Below are 19,981 nucleotides of genomic sequence, written 5' to 3' on the forward strand. Positions count from 1 at the left end.
TTTTTTCAAACATTGCTCATTTGCACTCAACAGCCCGGTAAATGTTCTAAGCCAGTACTTGATCAAAGAAATGGTACGTGGATTATTAAGCAGCACTTCAAGAAAGATAGAAAAGCTGGCAAATACCCCGAAATTATTTTTAAAAATGATCTTCAATGAAATTGCTTATATTATTTAATACCCTGGTAATAATGCAACAAAGGAAAACTTAGCAGAGATAAAGTTATCTTAAGGAAACAGCTACCTTTAAAAATATTCATTATTGTTAAAAACTGTAGATTTCATAACCGAGGCTGATTTCTACATTGCTTCAGAGGTGTAAGCAAAGCTCAGTGACAAGTGGCAGGAGGGTCTGTCCTCAAGTCATATCCACTGTCTGCAGCTAAGATCCTGCTTCATGATCTGCATGTAGACACAATGGACAGTCTTAAAGAGGACACTTACCTTACCTTCCAGGCGTGGAATCATTTCAACTTCATCTCTCTGTTCAGTCGTCTTTCTTCCCACTTCACCAACCCCTGACAAGTTTCTCTTCCACGTGTCGAAACACCTAGAGATTCCTGTTCTCTCTTCTAAAATGCTGTCATTACCTCCATTGCCCAAATCCAGTTCAAAAATAGGAAGAGGAAAAAAATCAAATTTGCAAGCTGTTTATGCTTGACAACAACAGTGAAGCTGCTCAGCTTTGAGCTCAATGAATTAAAGGTTGTTTGGCTAAATGGCAGGCACACTTCCTCCTATTCTTTCTGAACTTGGTTTTCCTGCCTCCAGTGGAGCTTTTTCCTTTCCTGGGCTATAAATAGGCTAGTCGTAAGAGTACTGAGGAAAGAAGAAGGCAGGAAATGCATTTGATTTCAAAAAGCAGTCTTAATTGTATGTGTGTGTGTGTATTTCTTTCAAGTGAATAGCAATAAACAAGCTAAGGAAAATTTAGCTTTGGTATGTGCAAGATACTCAAAATTTTCTTTCATTTCCTAGAGTCTTAGTTTCTCTATACATTGTCATTTACCATAAGCAAAACTTAGGTTTGGAGATGTATCATTTTCCATGTAAAATACTATAAACAAACCTATATCTAAGACTTCAATTTTCTAAAGGAACACCACATGAATTGAATTTCCTGGGGGAAATTGGGGAGAGGGCAGACAATGGGCGGTGCTGTAGTTGCTTCTGTTCATTCAAAAGGAGGTGAAGCACTGTTTGAGGCAAAGTTCAATAAAAGGAAGAATTCATCAGGTGAACAAGAAAAGCAGACATTTTGCTTAAAAGAAATTATGAGCTAGAATTTATAAACCAGTCATTCATCTACACCAAACTAATAGACTGTTCACAGCCTTGCTAAAGTTGTTTGACTTCTCATAACTACAACACAAACTAAAGTAAAAATAGATGTCATTTTTCACATAGCAGATTGGCAGACCGCCATTTTGGGTATTGTCTGATACCGTTGAAATGTGGAGAAATAAGGGTTCATAGAGTAGGAGTTGGAAGTGTACACTGACATAAGCTATTGGGAGGGCAATTCTCCACTTCTTCCAAAACATTAAGTGCACATACTCTCTCTAACAAGGGCCTTCAACACGGTTGGTTCTGTGAAGGGGGCAGAGTTTGGTTTGTGATACACACCCTTTGTGCTCTTTTAGCTTTTATACCGTGTTTTAAAACGTTAGTTTTCAAGAGGGAATTCTTACAAATGTTATTTTATATGATTATTAAATATTTATTTATCATGTGTCTACTGGTCATCCTAGACTTAAAGCCTGTCAACGAGCTGCTCTTTGCACTGGGGTAACGTTGTGGGAAGCAATACAGGAATAGCTAGAGGATTCCCTCGAAGGAGGGGCTGCCCTAAGCACTGTTCCCCAAGCAGCAGCGTGAGTAGCACTTCCACCGGAATCTCTGGCAGGGCCTTGGCGAACTGTGTTTTAACTCCAGATGATTCTGATGCTCACTACATGATGAGAAGCCCTGGTCTGTAGAATTGTTTTGTTTATTTGTTTATATTCCACCTTCTAAAAAGGATTTGAGACAACTGATTTTTTAAAAATAAATAAAGGAAAAGCTTTTTTAAAACGTAAAAAGGAAAAGTTTTAAATGCTTTTTATGCGTGTGACTCCTATTTAGAAGGCTAGAAAGATCCTTACATATAAGGTTAAGAAGACACACTAATTTCCCAGTGACTTCAGAGAAGCAACCCGAAGCAAGGCGAAAGCAGTGGAAAGAGCACTCTGAGGAGGTTTAAAGGCGAGACAAAGGCACTCCCACTCTGGGGCAGTAGTGATGTGAACAGATACCTTCAAAGCCGACCTGCCTCCTGTGCATACGTGAAACTCACAAGCTGCCTGAAATAAGACTGAACCAAAGAAAATATTGAAGAAATTAAACCAAGTCTCTAGGTGAAGACACTCCCTCTTCTTGCTTAGTGATTTGATTATTATTATAGGTTTCTGATCCAGCCATTTCTTATCTAATCTAGCCTTCTTGCAGAGGCCTGTGTATTAGAAACAATAGGCTGAACAATGAATTCAGCCGGAGCTGGTGAGGGAAAAGCAACAGTATCTGTATCCCAGGTACAGACGGGGAGGAAAAGATTTGTTAAAGAGAGAGAGAAGAGAATGACCTCCTTGTCATAGCGGAAAAAAAAGAAGGAAGCCCGCAGCAGTGAGGATGTTAACAGCTGCCGTGTCCTGAAGGTGACGTTGGCTAGCAGTGGGGTGGCGTGTCCTGGGAGCAAACCGTGCCCTCGTGTGAGAAGAGTGAACACTTCTAAGAAACTCCAAGGACATTTACCAGGCTTTCATTGTTCTCTAGAGACATTCCTTCTCTCTTTTGTGGGGAAATACTTTACTCTTCAAAAAGAACAACTTCACAAGCTCCCTGTATAGCCCATTTGTAGAAGTGAAGCATCAGAACTCCTCCAGGAACAGAAAGGCTCTTTATTCTTAGTCTAACATTAATGACAGATGCTCTCAAAGGCATTAAGGGAAAAGTGATGTGTGACTTCCTTCAACTATTTTGGTTCTGTAACTGAAGGAAAATACATTTTTAAAAATTGCAGTCATCTACAGAGAATTTCAATGTGCATGTACAATGTAGAGGAAACCCAAGCAAAAGTTCTCAAAGAAAATGCAAAAAAAAAAAAAAAAAGAATGAATAATAATGCTCAAATGAGCTAAATGCACTGTATGTATCTGAAGCTGTATGTCTCGTTTGATGTTTTTAATAATAGCCTATCTTTGTTCACAAAGTGCAGAAGGGCAAGGTGATCACCAGATTGTGGGAAACGTGTCCCTTTGGCGTGAATTGCATCACAGAAACGAAAATTAACCAGACCGCTGGATTGACTTATCAGGAGGATGCAGGTGAAGGATGGGTTCCTGAATTTCAGGAGGAGCCTAAAAAGATGGTTGAAAGTTAGGAAGGAGTTCTGTGTAATAAAAATAAGATAGAAGAGTTAGCAATCTTTGAAGGGGCTAGAAGACAGTAAAATAGAAATGAAACTTTTCCCTCATTAAAATTGAATTGTGTTCATTGGTAGTTCATATGTATGTAGCCCAATTCTTAGTAAACGATATCGTTAGAATTACCTTGCAAAATTATAATCATCCTGGCACAAATAAAACAATTCCCAGTATCTCCCAGGAGCAGCCCAGCCTTGGGGAAGGTTAGGGGGACTCCAAGCCACATTGCCCTCAGTGGATTTGGCTCAGGCCCTGTGGGTGCTCCGTGGCTTTGCCCTGCATGCACCTAAAATAAAACAGCACTAGTTTCCATGCAATGAAAAAACAGAGGATTTTGAGACTCTCTAATAATCAATCCTAGAGCCTTTGCAGTGATGTCGAGACTCAAATCTGATGTCATAATACCTAAAGGAAATCTTCTTTGGTGCTGTGGTAAAAATTTGGTCCATTAATTTAGAAGCATGGAAGCCTCATTTTGCTGTTTCTGCCAGCGGTGTTTTGGGAAAAAGCCTTTAGACTCCCCCAGAAGGAGGGTTGCGATGCTAATTAGTGCTGGAGGCAGGAAGAAGCCAATCCATCACTGGAAGGAAAATCTGCAGAAGGAGAGAGAACAGGTCGTTGCAAGGACAGGGCATGGCCCACTTCTGAAGGCAGAGGGTGGGCTTCGAGAGTACTGGTGCCGACTTCGCCTTATCCTTACACAGCGTTTAGACAGAAGGAGGGAAGTAGGGGTAAGAGCATGGCAGTGAAATTGATCTACCCATCAAAGAGTAAACTTGACCGCTTCGGCAGATACTCTGGTCCAAGAAAAACCAAGTAGTAGGTTGGTTGCTGATTTAATAGTCCATACAGGTTACTGGCTTAAAAAACAATAGATTAGTTTGAATTCACATAATTTCCTGAACCATAGAAAAGAGGGAAAAAAAGTTTAAACTGAGTTTACATCGACATTGTCAAGGTGAACATAATCACAGGATTTAGAATTCTAACATAAATAATGGGGTGCAATTCACCTCAGTTGGATGCAGCAAGTGAAAACAATTGAGCCTTCTGGTCTTATTAGACATGAGCCAGAGACTCTTTCTCCCCCTGCTGGCTTCAGAGAAACAAGAGCTACCTCTGGAAAGTGCTGTATGACAAGGCACAGAGGGCAGCCTCCTTCCAACAGCCAGTGAGAAACCAGGCTCTCGGTCCCACAGCGCGCAAGGAACTGGGTGCTGCCGACAACCACAGGAGCTTGGAAGCGGCTCCTTCCCTAGCCAAGCCTCAGGTGAAACAGAAGCCCCAGCCAAGACCTTGACTGCAGCCTGTGAGACTCTGAAGCAGTGGACCCAGCTAAGCCACATCTGCCCAGGTGGGCTGTCGGAGAGTCTCCTATCAAAATGGTTTGCAGTTGAATGTAAGGTAATTATATTCACATAACCATGTGTATCCAGTCACCTTTGCGACTTTCTATTGGTTAGAAGCGAGTCACAGTTTCTGCCTGTCCTTAGGGGGAGAGGTCAAAGAGCACGAATACCAAGAGGCAGGGGATCAAGGGTGGGAGGAGCATCCTCTGGGTAACCAACCTAGAAAGAAGAAACACGTACATGTAAAACCCGGTGGATTACCAGAGGACGGTTGGGACAGTGTTATCCAAAAGCAGAACAGACAAAACAACTTCTTCATTTCCCCCCTTCAAAGCAGCGGGAAGTGTACCGCCTTGAGAGAGAGGCAAGTCCGCTCTCTACCATTACGCGCTCGAGCAATCTGTAACCAAAACGTCCTCCAAAGCGCTCTCCTGCTCCGCCTCTGAGACCCCTCCAGCTCCAAGCGCCTCTGCCGTCAGACCTGCCCTTCCAAGCCTCTCCGGATGTTTGGAATGCCACAGACCCTGGTTCTAGCCCCGCTGGGTATTTGGTGACCTCGGTGTCACTGCTGGCATCTTAATAGAACAATCCAGGAGGAAAAAAATATGTAAAACAGATTAGTCACTTACAAAAGTGAGAAGCTAAACCTTTTGGGGTGTTATAATTTTTGATTTTTCATTTGAATGTTTATATTTCTTAAGAATGATGGCATTCTAAAAATACATGGAGACAAGCCGGTATGAAATTTGCTTTGTATAGGCAAATTTGGGGCTGAACATTGTTCTCTCTGGGGAACAAATTACATTATATCCAAAAAATATTCAGCGCATCCAGAAATTACTCTGGCAGTGTAAATTCATAGATTCTCAGGGTTAGAGAGACCCTTCACAGACATCTCTCTAACTACCATCTGATGTGCAAATTTCTCCAGAAATAAAAAACAAGTTAACTGACAAATGCCTCGGTAAAAACACTGCCAGTGCACATCCTTGTGACCCATCAATGTGACTGTTAAAAATGTAATTATAAATTCAATCTACATGAGGCAACCACGGATTGCTTTCCTCATTAGATAAATGAACGTTTCTCTTTCTTCGGGCAAAAAAAATTTAATTCTAAAGTAAATAGAGGTTTAAACAAGCATTCACAGTTATTCTTGTGTGGACAGGCTCTACAATGGAACCCATTATAAATGTTCTGTAATACTTCATTAAGAACCCAGATTAAAAGTTTTAAGTCAGGTTGAAATGAGGAATGCTTCGTTTTCATTGAGAGGGTGAAGAGGGATAAAAAGTTCAAGATGAAAATGACTTTTCAGAGCTTTTTGAGATCAGAGCACCTGAGAGTCTGGATTTCAAACCACTAAACACTAATGCCACGTATTTGGAACAAGTATCACATTATAGCTCCTTATTATGTATATGGCTTGCTCAAATACCAAATACTATCGCACAATTAATGGAACAGCTTATATTTTATTTGGAAGAGTCTGGCAAAATGCTTTTTTACTGTATTTTTTAACCACATGTTAGTCCCTACTAAGTATAAAACTCTAAACTTGAGCCATTGGAGAAAAAATAAAATTAAACATTTGGTCCTTGCTCTAAAAGCACCGCACATTCTAGGGCACAATCTCTCAAATCGTGGTCCAGTGGCAGCCGGTGTCACAGTGACACCCAGTTCATTGCACATGCAGATTTTTGGCCTTGGCCTCAGAGGATTTCTAACTCAGGAAGTCTAGGGCATATAAGGAAGTAAAGAACACAAGTGTGCACCGTGGATACACCAGTGGAGAGCTGTATGTGCCCAAATTCCTAATAGTGAGAAGAGAGAGAGGTGATTGAAGAAATAAATGGTAACTGTGACCAGACTTCAAAGAGCAGATGGAACAACTCACAGGAGTGAAGGAGTTTACTCTTAGAAAACATTACCTGTCATATTAAATTAATGCTCTTACTTTTAAATATAGTCACATCACTGATCAATTTACATGTGATTAGAAAAGCATAGGGGAATTTATGTTTTATATTTGAATACTTAAGTAACAATAAAACAGAATTGTTCAACACTGCAAAGCCACATTGGGAGCAGGTTGACCAGCATACCCCCCAAATTCATGTTCACCCAGAACCTCAGAATATGACCTTAATTGGAAGAAGGATCTTTGCAGATGTCATTTGTTGGGGATCTCAAGATGATGTCATCCTGAATTTAAGGCTGCACCTAAGTCCAGTATTTGGTGTCCTTATAAGAGGAAGGAAGGGCACACGAAGATGAAGGCCTTGTGAAGACAAAGGCAGAGACTGGAGTGATGCACTAGCTGCAGCTCACGGAATACCAAGGAACACCCGGATCCGCCAGCAGGAAGGAAGAAGTAAGGCAGTGTTCTCCCTGGAGCCTTTGGAGAGGCAGGCCCCGTGAGCCCCGTGGTCTCAGATTTCTATCCTCCCACTCCGTGAGCGAATACATTCTGTTGTTTGAAGATACCCACTCTGTGGTCATTTGCCAGTTCCTGCCAAGTGCACCAAGGGTGGCTCACAGGTTACCAAAAGAGAGACACCCTCGGCCTTCTGGACAGCAGGGTGGGTGGGGTTTGAGGTCAGCTGTCTCCTAGCAGAGCAGAACCTTCTATTCGCCCCAGTAGGCCACGCGTGTGTTTTGTTTTTATCCCTATGCGAGCATGTGAAAAGATTTTGGAAGCTCCATGAGATATTTGTCTGGAAGCATGGTGTCATGTAGGCACATAGTTTTTCCTGTATCCCACTTATTGGCATTTAGAGAACGGCTGGGGAAATGCAGGGGCCACAAGTGATACCAGGCGCAGAGACACATTCGAGATGTGGCTTTTCGGTCATTGCCCTCCGAGACGCAGGCAATGTTCTCCACCTACTCGAGGTACAATTTTATGGAGATTCAGGTGCCAAAGTAGAGGGCTGGGAGTCTGTGATTAGAAAATGGATATGGGTCTGCAGTGGAATTCTTGATAGGCAGCCACTTAAAGAAATGTAATTCTGAATATGAGAAAAACAATTGTTCAAAGTTTCTCCAGCCCCTTAGGTGTGGGTTTTAAAAATGTTTGCCAGTTGTTTGACACTGGTCCCATCAAAGGGTGGAGTTTGTGGTTTCTCCCCTTGAACCTGGGTGGGTTTTTTGACTGCCTTGATGAAACAGAATGTGGCAGACATGGTGATGTCTGACATCCGGGGTGAAATTAGAAAAACACAGTGTCTGCTGGCTTTTGGGGGGACAATTGCTCTGTGAACCATTGGCTACCTACCATGTAACAAATCTAGATACTCTGAGACTACCATGTAGAAAAAATACATGGAAGAGGAAGGGGAGGAGAAGGAGGAGGGGGAGGGGAAGGAGGAGGGAGAGGAAAGAGGCTGAGATGCCTCAGGAGCCCAGGTGTTCTTGCTCCAGCTACTTGAATCTTCCCAGCCCAGATGCTAGAAGCTTTCAAGATGATCCCAGCCTCGCCCCACACCAGACAACAGTCTGTGAGAGATCTCAATCCCAAATGCTCTGCCAAGTGGCTTCCTGTTTTCTGACCCACTGAAACCATGAGAAACAACAAATTCCTGTTGTTATTTCAAGCTGATAAATTTGAGGGTGATTCGTTATGCAACACCCAGTAAGCAGCCCGGAGCCTGAGAATAATTGAAACTGCTTAAAAAAGCCCACGAGATTCTTGTAATTACCTCCAAATTTCTCTGAAGAAAGGAGATGGGTGAGATTCTGCAGCAATTGAAGCTGGTTTCATCTGTGCTTGAAGGCTGCTAGTCTATCCTCACCATGCTGAAATGTGCAAGCTGGATGGCTCATCATCACTAATCATCAGAGAGATGCAAATTAAAACCACAATGAGCTAGCACCTCACACCTGTCAGAATGGCTGTCATCAATAAATCAACAAGCAACAAATGCTGGCTAGAAGGTAGACAAAAGGAAACTCTCATGCACAATTGGCGGGAATGAAGACTGGTGCAACCACTGTGGAAAGCAATATGGGAGTACCTCAAAAAAATAAAAATGGAAATGCATTATGACCCAGCAATTCCACTTCTGGGAATATATCCAAATAAAACCCAAAACAACAATTCAAAAGAATATATGCACCCCTATGTTCATTGCAGTGCTATTTACAGTAGCCGAGATTTGGAAGCAGCCCAAGTGCCCCTCGGTAGATGAGTGGATAAAAAAGTTGTGGTACTTTTATGCAATGGAAGACTGCTGAGCCATAAAAAAGAAGGAAATATTTCTTTTTCTGACAGCATGGATGGACCTGGAGTGCATTATGCTAAATGAGATAAGCCAGTCAGAGAAAGACAAGTACCATATGATTTCACTTACATGTGGAATCTAATGAACAAACTAACGAAGTGGAGACGGGCTCATGGATACAGAGAACAGACTGACAGCTGTCAGAGGGGAGGGGTTTGGGGGCTGGGTAAGAAGAGTGAAGGAATTAAGCAAAGAAAAAGAAAAGCTCATGGACACAGACAACAGTATGATGATTACCATAGGGAGTGGTCTGCTGCTATGGTGCAGACAGAATTCAGTAGAGTGGGTAGTGCTGGATTAAGAATCCTGGGCAAAGTGGACACAAGTTGTCTATATTTGGGGTTGGTGAGTTCCAAGAGAAGCGGTTATCTATGGTCATAGAGTCAATAGACATGAAAAGATGCCTTTTTTTTTTTTTTGCCTCATTGCTCTTTCTGGCCCACCACGTCTGCTCCAAAGACCAGGGTTGCCTTGAAACCGAAGTTTGGGAGCACTTACTCAAGGAGCCCTCGGATATGCTATCTGAACATGCAGAGCACTAAGCCCAGTGGCCTGCTCAGCTGCAGCCTGGTCCACTCAGGTACTCTCAACACTTCCATGTAGATGCCCCCGGAATCTCAGCCTCACCATATTCAAGACTGGATTTGATCTCTTTTTCATAAATAGCAGTTGTGGCCCTAACTGCTTACAACTGGGGCTGTAATTTATCCTACTAATGCTCCCATCTGTTTCAGGGGCAGCATGATTGGGGCTCGAACAATGTCAGGAGACCCTAATAGCTCCGTCACAGCCATCCCTCCACGTGAACCTTTCACGTCCATGTCGGTTCTGTTCTCACACGGGCTTTTCCCTGTCACACGAGATAGCTACCATATTTTTACCTCCAAATATTTCAGTATCTCAGATTCAAATGAGAAAAGAATGACAGAATTTTTCAGGATTCCCAGCATTCTCACTGCATCTCAATGGCTGTGAGAACCAGTCACTGGAGCCAGGGAACTATGGCCATTGATTTAGCCTTAAGTCACATGTTCCACCCTGGCATTTGATTCTGAATCCCCACCCGAGGCATGTTGGTTGAGAATGAAGGAAGAGAAGGATTCCCATGGGATATTGGGTTACCATTAACAAAAGGCAGGAGTGTGGATCCTAGATTTCAAAAAAAGGGAGATTTATAAAATGGGTACAAATTATAACCCTGTTTTTGCATCGTATTGGAAATATTCTTTAGCTATTTTATAGTTATGAGCCATGCTTAAGAATACAATAATAAGCTCCACTAAAACAGTCCTTCATGTTCTTTATATACGATGTCACTCGAGCTTTTGTTACCGTATGTATTATAATACTGAGTAATTACAACAGTCACCATTTACTGAGCATCTCCCACTAGCCAAGCACACCAAGAGCTCTCATTTACTTCTCTTGTCAACTCTGCCAAGAAAGCGTTAGTGCTTGTATTTTAAAAATAAGAAAATGAGGCTTGGAGAGGTCAAACACCTTTTCCATAAATGCAAAGAAAACCTGGTAAAACCTGTAGACAATATTAGCCAGAGAATGTCAGAAACAAAGTAGTCTTTAACTCTCAGTGGCTTAAGACATCCACAGTTATTTCTTACTCATGGTTCACATCCAAGTGGACTTACAAGGATCTCTGATGCAGACACCGGCCCGCAGTGTCCACGTCATTATGGATGAAATGAGACATTCGCATGGACTACAGAGTCCGGTGGAGGAAAAGGGACAGCACAGCTTTTCTCTCAAGGGGAGCAAAAGTCTCAACCCTTGCTCCAATGAGCTTTTATTGTCTTGCTGGGCACATTACAAGAAGGTCCTCATTTACTATGCACAGGCTCGCTTTAGGTGGTTACCTTTTACAGAAAACAAAGGAGCCAATGCAGCTAATCACATCACAGCAGAGGGATATTTGCAAATGAAAAGGCAAAAGTAGTTGAACCTGTTACACTCATCCTTGGAAGGTTTAGCATGGTTTTTAGGAAGTTGCTTTGCAGTAAATGTCCTCAATTCAGGGTGAGGGAGTTTTAGCAAAAAGCAAGACTCATAGCGTCCTAGGTACATTGCAGGCCTGATTCCCCACAGCAGAACCTATCCCTGGGCGTGGGTCCTGTGCATCTGCAAGTGGGAGCTGGGCCCGCACCATGCAGAACAGTCTCCTACAGTCTCTGTTTTATACAATTACTCATGGACCTGGGCCGACTGAGGCTGTACTATCACATAGCTACAGCAGCTGGACCAGGTGGCTTTCTCCATCACCATGGCAGATGAATGGAGATCTGGACAGTCACACGCTAAACTGAAGAATTGATTTTTTTCTGTTGGGAAGTTCCCCGAAGCACTTCCACTCACAGCCAATGGTCAGAGCAAGTTACATGGCTTTAGCTGTTACCATGAGCTTAGAAAATAAAAAAGCACTCAGATATCCAGTGAGCAGCAAATGTTAACATTGCAGACACAATCCTAGATCTTTCTGATTGTAGAAGGTATTCTGTCCATTAGACTAATTTCTTTAGGGTCTAGCTAGTCTTTTTGTCTAACCAACTACCTTTTTTTTCACTGTTTTAAAATACCAGTTGTTACAGAAAATGTAGAAAACAACACAATAGCAATAGTGGTTTAGTGATGAAGAACACGGGCCTTAGAAGCAGACTTCCTGAGTTCATATCCTGGCTCTCTTTACACTCTGTGTGCTCTTGGGTGAGTTAGTCAACCCCTCTGTGTCTTGGTTTTGCTATGTTAAAGGGAATAACTATGATATTAGTAATAGAATCTACATGACAGAGTTATCAAGATTAAATGAGTTCATTGAAATAAAGCATGAGGACAATGCTTAGCATGGTGAGTATTCAATCAATCTTATAATTATTATTACCAAACCACTTAGCTTTTCATGGGAAAAACAACAAAACAAAACAAAACAAAAACCAGCTCCTTAGTTGAAAATGTAACTTCAGCCAGAAATTTTGGAAGCACATGCAGTGGGCTACAAGGCAGTCACGTGAGAGGGGCTGCAAGTGTAAACCTTAAACCACTATTGGGAAAACAACTCAGAGGTCATGCTCAGTTGAAAGTGGTCGAGCAGTGTGGTCTCATATTGGTGAAAGGTGAGCGCGTGTGCATGTATTTGTGTGCAAAGGCCAAAATGTAAAGCAGTCAGATATCTGACAAGACACACGTGAAATTCAATTTTGAGAGTCCCTCTTCATGTAACCTGTCCATAACATAATATATTTTCACATGATCCTGTATATTCATGAATCAAGAAGTAAAACGTAGAGATATCTCAACAAGCAGGTACAGGGCTGGACAGTATCACAACAGGCAGCAACAGAGCAGGTAATGTTACAACAAAAAGGCAGCTTGCGACCAGCCAATATCACGACAGGCCCAGAAATATTGCGACAGGTGGATGGGGGGTGGCCAATATTGTGACAGGCTGGGCAATGTCACAGGCAGCTGGGGCCAGCCAATATCATGACTGACCATATTTGTGTAGGTGATCACAATAAGGAAGAAAACTACAATATGGTCTAAAATGGGAAAGCCTACTTGATTTTTAACTCAGTATTTATTTGTTGTATTTACGATGCCAATGCATAGCAAAAAGTTTGTAAGGAAACACACTGAAGTGTCAGCAGTGGTAATGTTAGAGGTAACCCCCCCACTCCCGGACTGGCTGAGGCAGCGCTCCAAGGGGAGCAGCCCACACTGGACATGCCGTGTCAGACCGTTTGTCCTTTCTGGGGGTGGCTAAGCGCCGGGAATGGCTCACTCCCGTCTGGGCTTCCACCAGCTGCGTCTGGGACCCAGAGCCTGGCCGCCACAGGCGCACGCCTGTGTGTCAGCTGCAGCTGAGGACGGTCACGGAGTCAGCCCCTGGGCTCCTCACGCTGCATTTCATTTCAGGAGGAAAAGCCCCTGTGTCAGCTCCATGCTGACACGATGCTGCACCACAGGTGCCCCTCCGCTTCTGGGGAGAAAGGATGACTGTCCCCGGCGACCTCCTGAGGCTGAGAAACTGGACATACCTGAGTATGTGTCTGGGGAAGGGCCTTTTCCATATCCAGATCCAGAAGCTACTCTGCTCAGGACCTCTGCCCCTCCATGCCTGGGGGACCCCCAGACATGTGGAGGTCCCTTCCTGGTGGAAGGGGCACCTGCCTGTCTGGTTTGGGCCCTGTGGCTGCCCCAGGCTCCCTGAACTGTGATAGCCTGGGACCTGGGCAGGCTTCTCCAGGCACCGCCTTCCCGGCCAAAGGACCAGCGCTGGACCTGGTCCTCAGCCACCTTCCTGGTGGCGTGTGTGTGTAAAATACTCATGCACAAGCATGCACACACACGTGCGCATGCTCACACGCATGCACACCCCCACCTCAGCAGACCTGCTCCGAGGTGGTCCTTGCCACTGCCGGGCGGCACCCCGCCCCTCACCGCAGCACACAATGGTGGACATTGGGAAATCCATCCCCCCATTTCCCGCAGCTTCCCCATGGGCTGAAAAAGCCTCAGGGTCACGCTGTCTTTTCCACGCTGGACATCGTGTTTCCCCACGGAAAGTAGGTGTGAAGCACTAGTTTCCTTCAGTGCAGCCACCCAAACTAGAAACCCGGTGTCATCATCCTAGAATCTCCCCTTCTCTCTTTCTGGCTTCAAACTGCTGGAGTAATCTGTGTGGCATCTCAGTGGATAAGATGAAGTCTTGTGTCGATGGGGGAAAGAAAAGAAAAAAGAAAATCAGTAAAAGGTACCATAAATCTGGGAAAGACTTTTAAAAAAATTTCAAATGTCTCCCTTAGCAGGGCACCAAGAGAGAGTGAGAAATCCCGGTGCTGGTGACTAGGAACATGGGGAGGGAACTGTGAGCACCAGCCCTGATCAGAGGGAGGAGATTGAGAACAAAGACCCCAAGAGCCCTACACTCCTGTTGCCTGATTCTGAAACACAAAAGGCCCCTGACAGGAAACCCTGTGGAGACTACGGGCTACACCTTCCTGCCTTGTCAGTCCCACAAGGGGCTGAGCAAAGATGTGAGTGAAAGGAAGTAGTTTTATTGTATTGTTTTGTTTTTGTCTTAAAGAGAAATCCTTCTTCATATTTATACTAACATCTTGGATAAAGATGCAAAGGGATGCAAACTGGATAGAATCAGATGCTCCAAAGCTCTTGATAGGCTAAAGTCGAGGGACACACAGCAGAAGAGGGTAGAATGAGCTGGAGCAAAGGCAACATTCTGCAGGGAGGTCCAGAATCGCCACTTGCAAAAATTCAGATTGGGGAAACACAGCTTGGCAGAAGCCCATACTTTAAAAAAAATTATTTTGTAGCTCTGGCTGGTGTAGCTTAGTGGATTGAGCACGGGCTGCGAACCAAAGCATCCCAGGTTCAATTCCCAGTCAGGGCACATGCCTAGGTTGCAGGCCATGGCCCCCAGCAACTGCACATTCATGTTTCTCTCTCTCTCTCTTTCTCCCTCCCTTCTCTCTCTAAAAATAAATAAATAAAATCTTTTTTTATGTTTATTTTTTTTTAAATTTATTGATTATGCTATTACATTTGTCCCATTTCCCCTTCCCTCCCCTCCACCCTGTACCCCCTCTCCCACCCACGTTCCTCCCCTTTAGTTCATGTCCATGTGCCATTCTTATGAGTTCTTTAGCTTCTACCTTTCCCGTACTATTCTTGCCCTCCCCCTATCTATTTTCAACCTACATTCTATGCTACTTATTCTCTATACCTTTTCCCCCCCCCCTTCCCCTCCTCCCACCCCCCCCCCTGTTGCTAGCCCTCCATGTGCCCTCCATTTCTGTGGTTCTGTTCCTGTTCTAGTTGTTTACTTAGTTTCTTTTGGTTTTGCTTTAGGTGTGGTTGTTAATAATTGTGAGTTTGCTGTCCTTTTACTATACATGTCTTTTTCTTTATCTTCTTTTCTTAGATAAGTCCCTTTAGCATTTCATAAAATAAGGGCTTGGTGATGATGAACTCCTTTAACTTGACCTTATCTGAAAAGCACTTTATCTTCCCTTCCATTCTAAATGAGAGCTTTGCTGGATGGAGCAATCTGGGATGTAGGTCCTTGTCTTTCATGACTTGGAATATTTCTTTCCAGCCCCTTCTTGCCTGTAAGGTCTCTTTGGAGAAATCAGCTGACAGTCTGATGGGAACTCCTTTGTAGGTTACTGTCCCTTTATCTTTTGCTGCTTCTAGGATTCTCTCCTTGGTTTTTACCTTGGCTAATGTAATTATGATGTGCCTTGATGTGTTTCTTCTTGGGTCCAACTTCTTTGGGGCTCTCTGAGCTTCTTGGATTTCTTGGAAGACTGTTTCCTTTGCCAGATTGGGGAAGTTCTCCTTTATTATTTGTTCAAATAACTTTTCCACTTGTTGCTCCTCCCCTTCTGGTACCCCTATAATTCGAATGTTGGAACGTTTAAAGGTGTCCTGGATGCTCCCAAGGGTCTCCTCAATTTTTTGAATTCTTATTTCATCATGCTTTCCTGCTTGGTTGATTCTATCTGCCTTCTGGTCCACTGTATTGTTTTGAGACTCAGATTCCTTCCTTTCTCTATTGGCTCTCCTCCACGTATCTTCCTGCATCTCTTTTATGGTAACCTGCATCCTTTCATCTAAATTGCGCCCAAAATCAACCAATTCCGTGAGCTTTCTAATCATCAGCGTTTTGAACTGTGCATCTGACAGATTGGCTATTTCTTGGTCGCTCAAAAGGATGAGTCCTGGGGGACTGATCTGCTCTGTTGCACACATGTCTTACGTCTTTCCCTGTCTCTCCCCTTTCCGGTCTGGTCGCTCTTGTTACGGTGGGGGGCGGAGCCTTAGGTGTTCACCGGGGCTGGGCGCCCCAGTCGCTAGATTGTGACGTTATATGTGGGGGCGGGAGAGGGGGCGGGAGCGGGGGACGGAAGGGAATCAATGGCGGCAGATCCGTTCTCCTGGGCCCAGACCCTTCCCCGGGCTCCTGGGCTGCAAGCTCTGCCCTGGTCCACAATCGCTGCCCCACTGGGTCCGGCAGCCGCAGCTTGCGTACTCAGGGTCCACTGCTGCGTTCTTGCGCCCCAGATGGCTGTCGTGCCGATTTCGTGCCAAATTTTCCCCGACCTCGGCGCGCCGCCGACCTGCGCCAGCCCCGCGCCCGCTCGGCTGGTTGTCTCCTACCAGTCTGGATGTACGGGTCTACTTCAACTTCTTGGCTGTCCGACTTCCATTCAAATGAATCCCGTCGGTTCTGGGTGTTATGCTGACTGTATTTTATTGTTTTTCTAATCTTGGTTGTGCGAGGAGGTACGGGTGCGTCCACCTATTCCTCCATCTTGCCGGAAGTCCCAATAAAATCTTTTAAAAAAGTATTTTGCTATTTTACTTTTAGAGAGAAGGGAGGGAGAAAGAAAGAGAGGGAGACAGACATCAACCAGTTGCCTCTCACATGCCCCTGACTGGAGAGCCAGCCAAAACCCAGCCATGTGCCCTGACTGGGAACCGAACCTGCTTCACTTGCCGGCACTCAGTCCACTGAACCACAGCAGCTGAAGCAAGGAGTCTGTACTTTTTAACCTTGTTATTCATTTTACATCACCTGGAGCTTGCTAATGGTTATAGTTACAATTCCCAAGCCTCGGGGTGTTTACCGTAGGCCAAGGAGAGAAAAGTGCAGAGACAATGATGACAGTGAGGCCTGCCTCAGCCGATTGGTTGCTCCTAGCAAGTCCTCGGGCATTTCTGGTAACGAGAGCCCAGTAAGAGTCTTAGATGATAGCTCACCGTGACTAAGCACTCATGCTGAACAATGGTGCTAGAAGATTTCTGCCCAAAAGTAACAAGTGAAAGAAAGACAGCCAAATTAACCTGAAGGAAATGGCAGAGTCAAGTTTTCTGCTCTGAGTGTAAACTCTCCATCAGCCACATTATGAGGTGATGACATAATTAGACCAGCAAGAAATAGTCCCTCCAGATCTAAAATTACCAAGAAAGTCATTTGAAACATGCATTTACATCCGCTGCCATTAGTAATAAAATTCACGCTATTTGGCTAGCATATTATGTCTTGAGCTATCAAGTAGTAATAAATAAAGTCCGGTGATTAGCAAGGCATGTAAAAGCTAAGCATCCAGAACAGGAAGACAAATTCCAGCAGCTTTTCAGAGATAAAGTTATCTGGAATAAACCCAGTTCTTAACAAATCTCACCAAACTTACTGCTAATTACTGAGAACCTCCTTTTGAAGTTTTTCACTTTACAATTAAGGACAAAAGTCACAAATCTCTGTTCTTCCTGTAATAGTAAAAAAAATGGTTGAAATAATTATAAAACAAGAGACTAACAAACTAAGAGGTGTTCCTTCATCAGCAAATTTTTGGGGAAGTCACATAGAAAACATTGCTGAAGATACAAAGAAACAAATATTAGAAAAGATTACTAAGTATTGGCCACTCATTTGTACAAATTTTGTAATAAGTCTCAGCTTGCAATATTTGTTAGATCTGATCTTAATAGTTAACATTCCTGCTTTCATTTGCAAGGCATTTTAAAGAAAAATCTTACTAAAGAACATCCCAATGATAAATGCTTTCATAAACAAAAAAAAATATTTAATGGGAAAACTGTTGACGTGTAACCCCTGAACTCGAAAGCATAAAATGTATTCCTGCAGAGAAATGAAAGGAAGGATTTCAGGCAACCTTGCCGGGATGTTCACTCTGGGGTGCTGACCCAGGGTCTCATGGAGCAGAGAAGATGCCGATGCTGGATTTGCGCACTGTACCGCCGTGTCCCTGATCTGGTTCGTTTTAACACAAACCTTTAAGCAGCAGAACCTTCCGAGACCGTAATAAGATGGAGGGTCTGTCGAGATTGCATCATAACCCATTTTCTTCTATCCAAATATTACTTCCTCCCTTCCCCTTCTACAGGCATTTTTTCCCAAAGAATCCTCTCTAATGCAATCCCTGTGTGCTGATCTCCACTTCAGAGTAAGCTTCCCGGGACACCCAACCTGTAACAACGGCAGGAGTGGTCCAAGAAAACAAGTGCTCATAGGGGGTTCTGCAGCTGCCACTCACCCATCAGGTTGCGGTGAGGACGCTGGCCTCAGAGTGAGGTGGCCTGCCTCCTGGCAATCCCCTGGGGTAACACTTGGCATTCCCTTCCCCATCGTAATGATACAAGGACAAACGCAGCAGTCATGCTTAAGAAGGGCATGGAGATCGGGAGCTCAGAACACTCGGGAATGAGGATCATGCCCACAGGTAAGCCATCTGCGCAGCAAAGATGGTGGCTGAGTAGTGTATCAGCAGTAGATCATGAATATCAGCTGTAGCCCTAATTGCTTACAGCTGGGGTTGTAATTCATCCTGCCAACTCTCTTATCCCTTTCCCTCGGGAAAAGAGGTACCACAGGATTGTAGAGGAATTCTTCCTAGAATTTACCTGGAGCAGTGGATCTGAATAGCACAAATGTGGACCCGAGTGGAAGCTGTGATTTGCCTCTCTGACCCCTCTGAGACTGAGGGACTTACTCCTCCAGTTACTGAGCACGCTCTTGGAGAGAAGTCCTCAGAAATGACCCGGGGCTGCGACCCTCTGCCTTGCACAGAGCCCAGGGTGGCCCAGATCCAGTGATTGTTCACTGTGGAGTATGAGGTCCCAGACTCCTCATTTTATCTCAAGACAACACTAAAAGGCCATCACAGCTTCAAGGTCCCCAAAGGGCTGGCCCAGTCTCTGTTGAGACTAAATCACAGCCCCATTCCTCCCTGCCTCCCCTACTGGCTCCTTCCTTATCTCCCCTCCCACAATGCTGATCCTGTGACAGCTCCCTGTAAAAATCCCTACCCTCCATCCCAGAGTCTGCTTCCTGGGAAACCCACACTTGAATATGAACGTTACAGGGACACCCGATTAAATTAGAATATGAACCCTTGATTAGATACTAGGATTATATCAGTGTTACATTTCCTCATTTTTGGCCACGTGTTGTATTTGTGCAGGAGAATGTCCTTGTTTTTAGGAAACACACACGGAAGTAAATAGGGGTACAGCCATACTTAATCCGATAGGATACAGAAAAAAAAAAAACGTACATGGACAGGTGGAGGATCAGAGCGAGAAAGACACAAGAAAATGGTGCAAAAAGTAAACAGTAAATCTAGGTAAATCTAGGTAAACGGTATAGGGAAATTATTCGTATTTTTCTTCAAACTTTTCTGAAGTTTGAGTTCATATCACAGTAAAAATTACTAAAATAAAACGGTCAGACCCCAACCCATTTTCAGTGACTCTGATTCAGTGGTTAGGGTAACAGGAGCAGTATTTCCCTTTTTAACTTTCTGGGGTTGACAACCATGCGTATCACGGGAGAGGTCAATATTAACAAGTAACTTCAATACAGTGTGCTGAGTGTTACGAGAGAGCAGGTGCAGGGTACTAAGGGAAAACATGCACGTGTCCTTTATATGTATATGTTCATAAGGGACACGTGGACAAAGCCAAAGGAGGGTGGGATCAAGGGTGGGAAGTGGGGGTGCCTGGGGTGGGGGTGAGTAGTGGGAGGGAAGTGGAGACAACTGTACTTGAACAACAATTTAAAAATGTGAAAAAAATTTTTTTAAAGAATACGTACAAAGAGGGTCCACCCAGTTAACTGGGTCAAGCGAGGTCTCCGTGGAAAAGTGACAGTTGACATCTGAAGGAGCACTTTGACCCAGGAGTGTTGTTGGGAAGAACAGGGGGCGTATTCCAGGCCAAAAGACATTGTGGGGAGTCCCAGAGGAAGAAAGAGTGGGCTACGATGGTGGAATTAAAAGAAGTGCGTGGTGACAGGGTGACTGGTGACCAGAGTGCACATGGCAAGGGGAAAGGT

At 44.2% G+C, this 19,981-nt stretch overlaps 1 protein-coding gene across 4 annotated transcripts in view; it reads right to left on the minus strand.

Moving 5' to 3' along the window:
* RASGRP3 (RAS guanyl releasing protein 3) overlaps positions 1-698 on the minus strand; it is a 102,749-nt gene extending 102,051 nt beyond the window's left edge. For 2 of the 4 annotated variants that reach the window (XM_045827832.1, XM_045827828.1), the window contains exon 1: positions 450-698. The gene's annotated coding sequence lies outside the window, so the exon portion shown is untranslated. Of the gene's footprint in view, positions 1-444 lie in introns of all 4 variants that reach the window. The other 2 variants (XM_045827831.1, XM_045827826.1) reach the window with 1 other exon arrangement.
* Between the last annotated feature and the right edge of the window lie 19,283 nt (positions 699-19,981).

The sequence above is a fragment of the Phyllostomus hastatus genome, unplaced genomic scaffold (assembly GCF_019186645.2).
Source record: "Phyllostomus hastatus isolate PE091 unplaced genomic scaffold, TTU_PhHast_1.1 phas_scaffold_78, whole genome shotgun sequence".
Taxonomy (NCBI): Eukaryota; Metazoa; Chordata; class Mammalia; order Chiroptera; family Phyllostomidae; genus Phyllostomus; species Phyllostomus hastatus.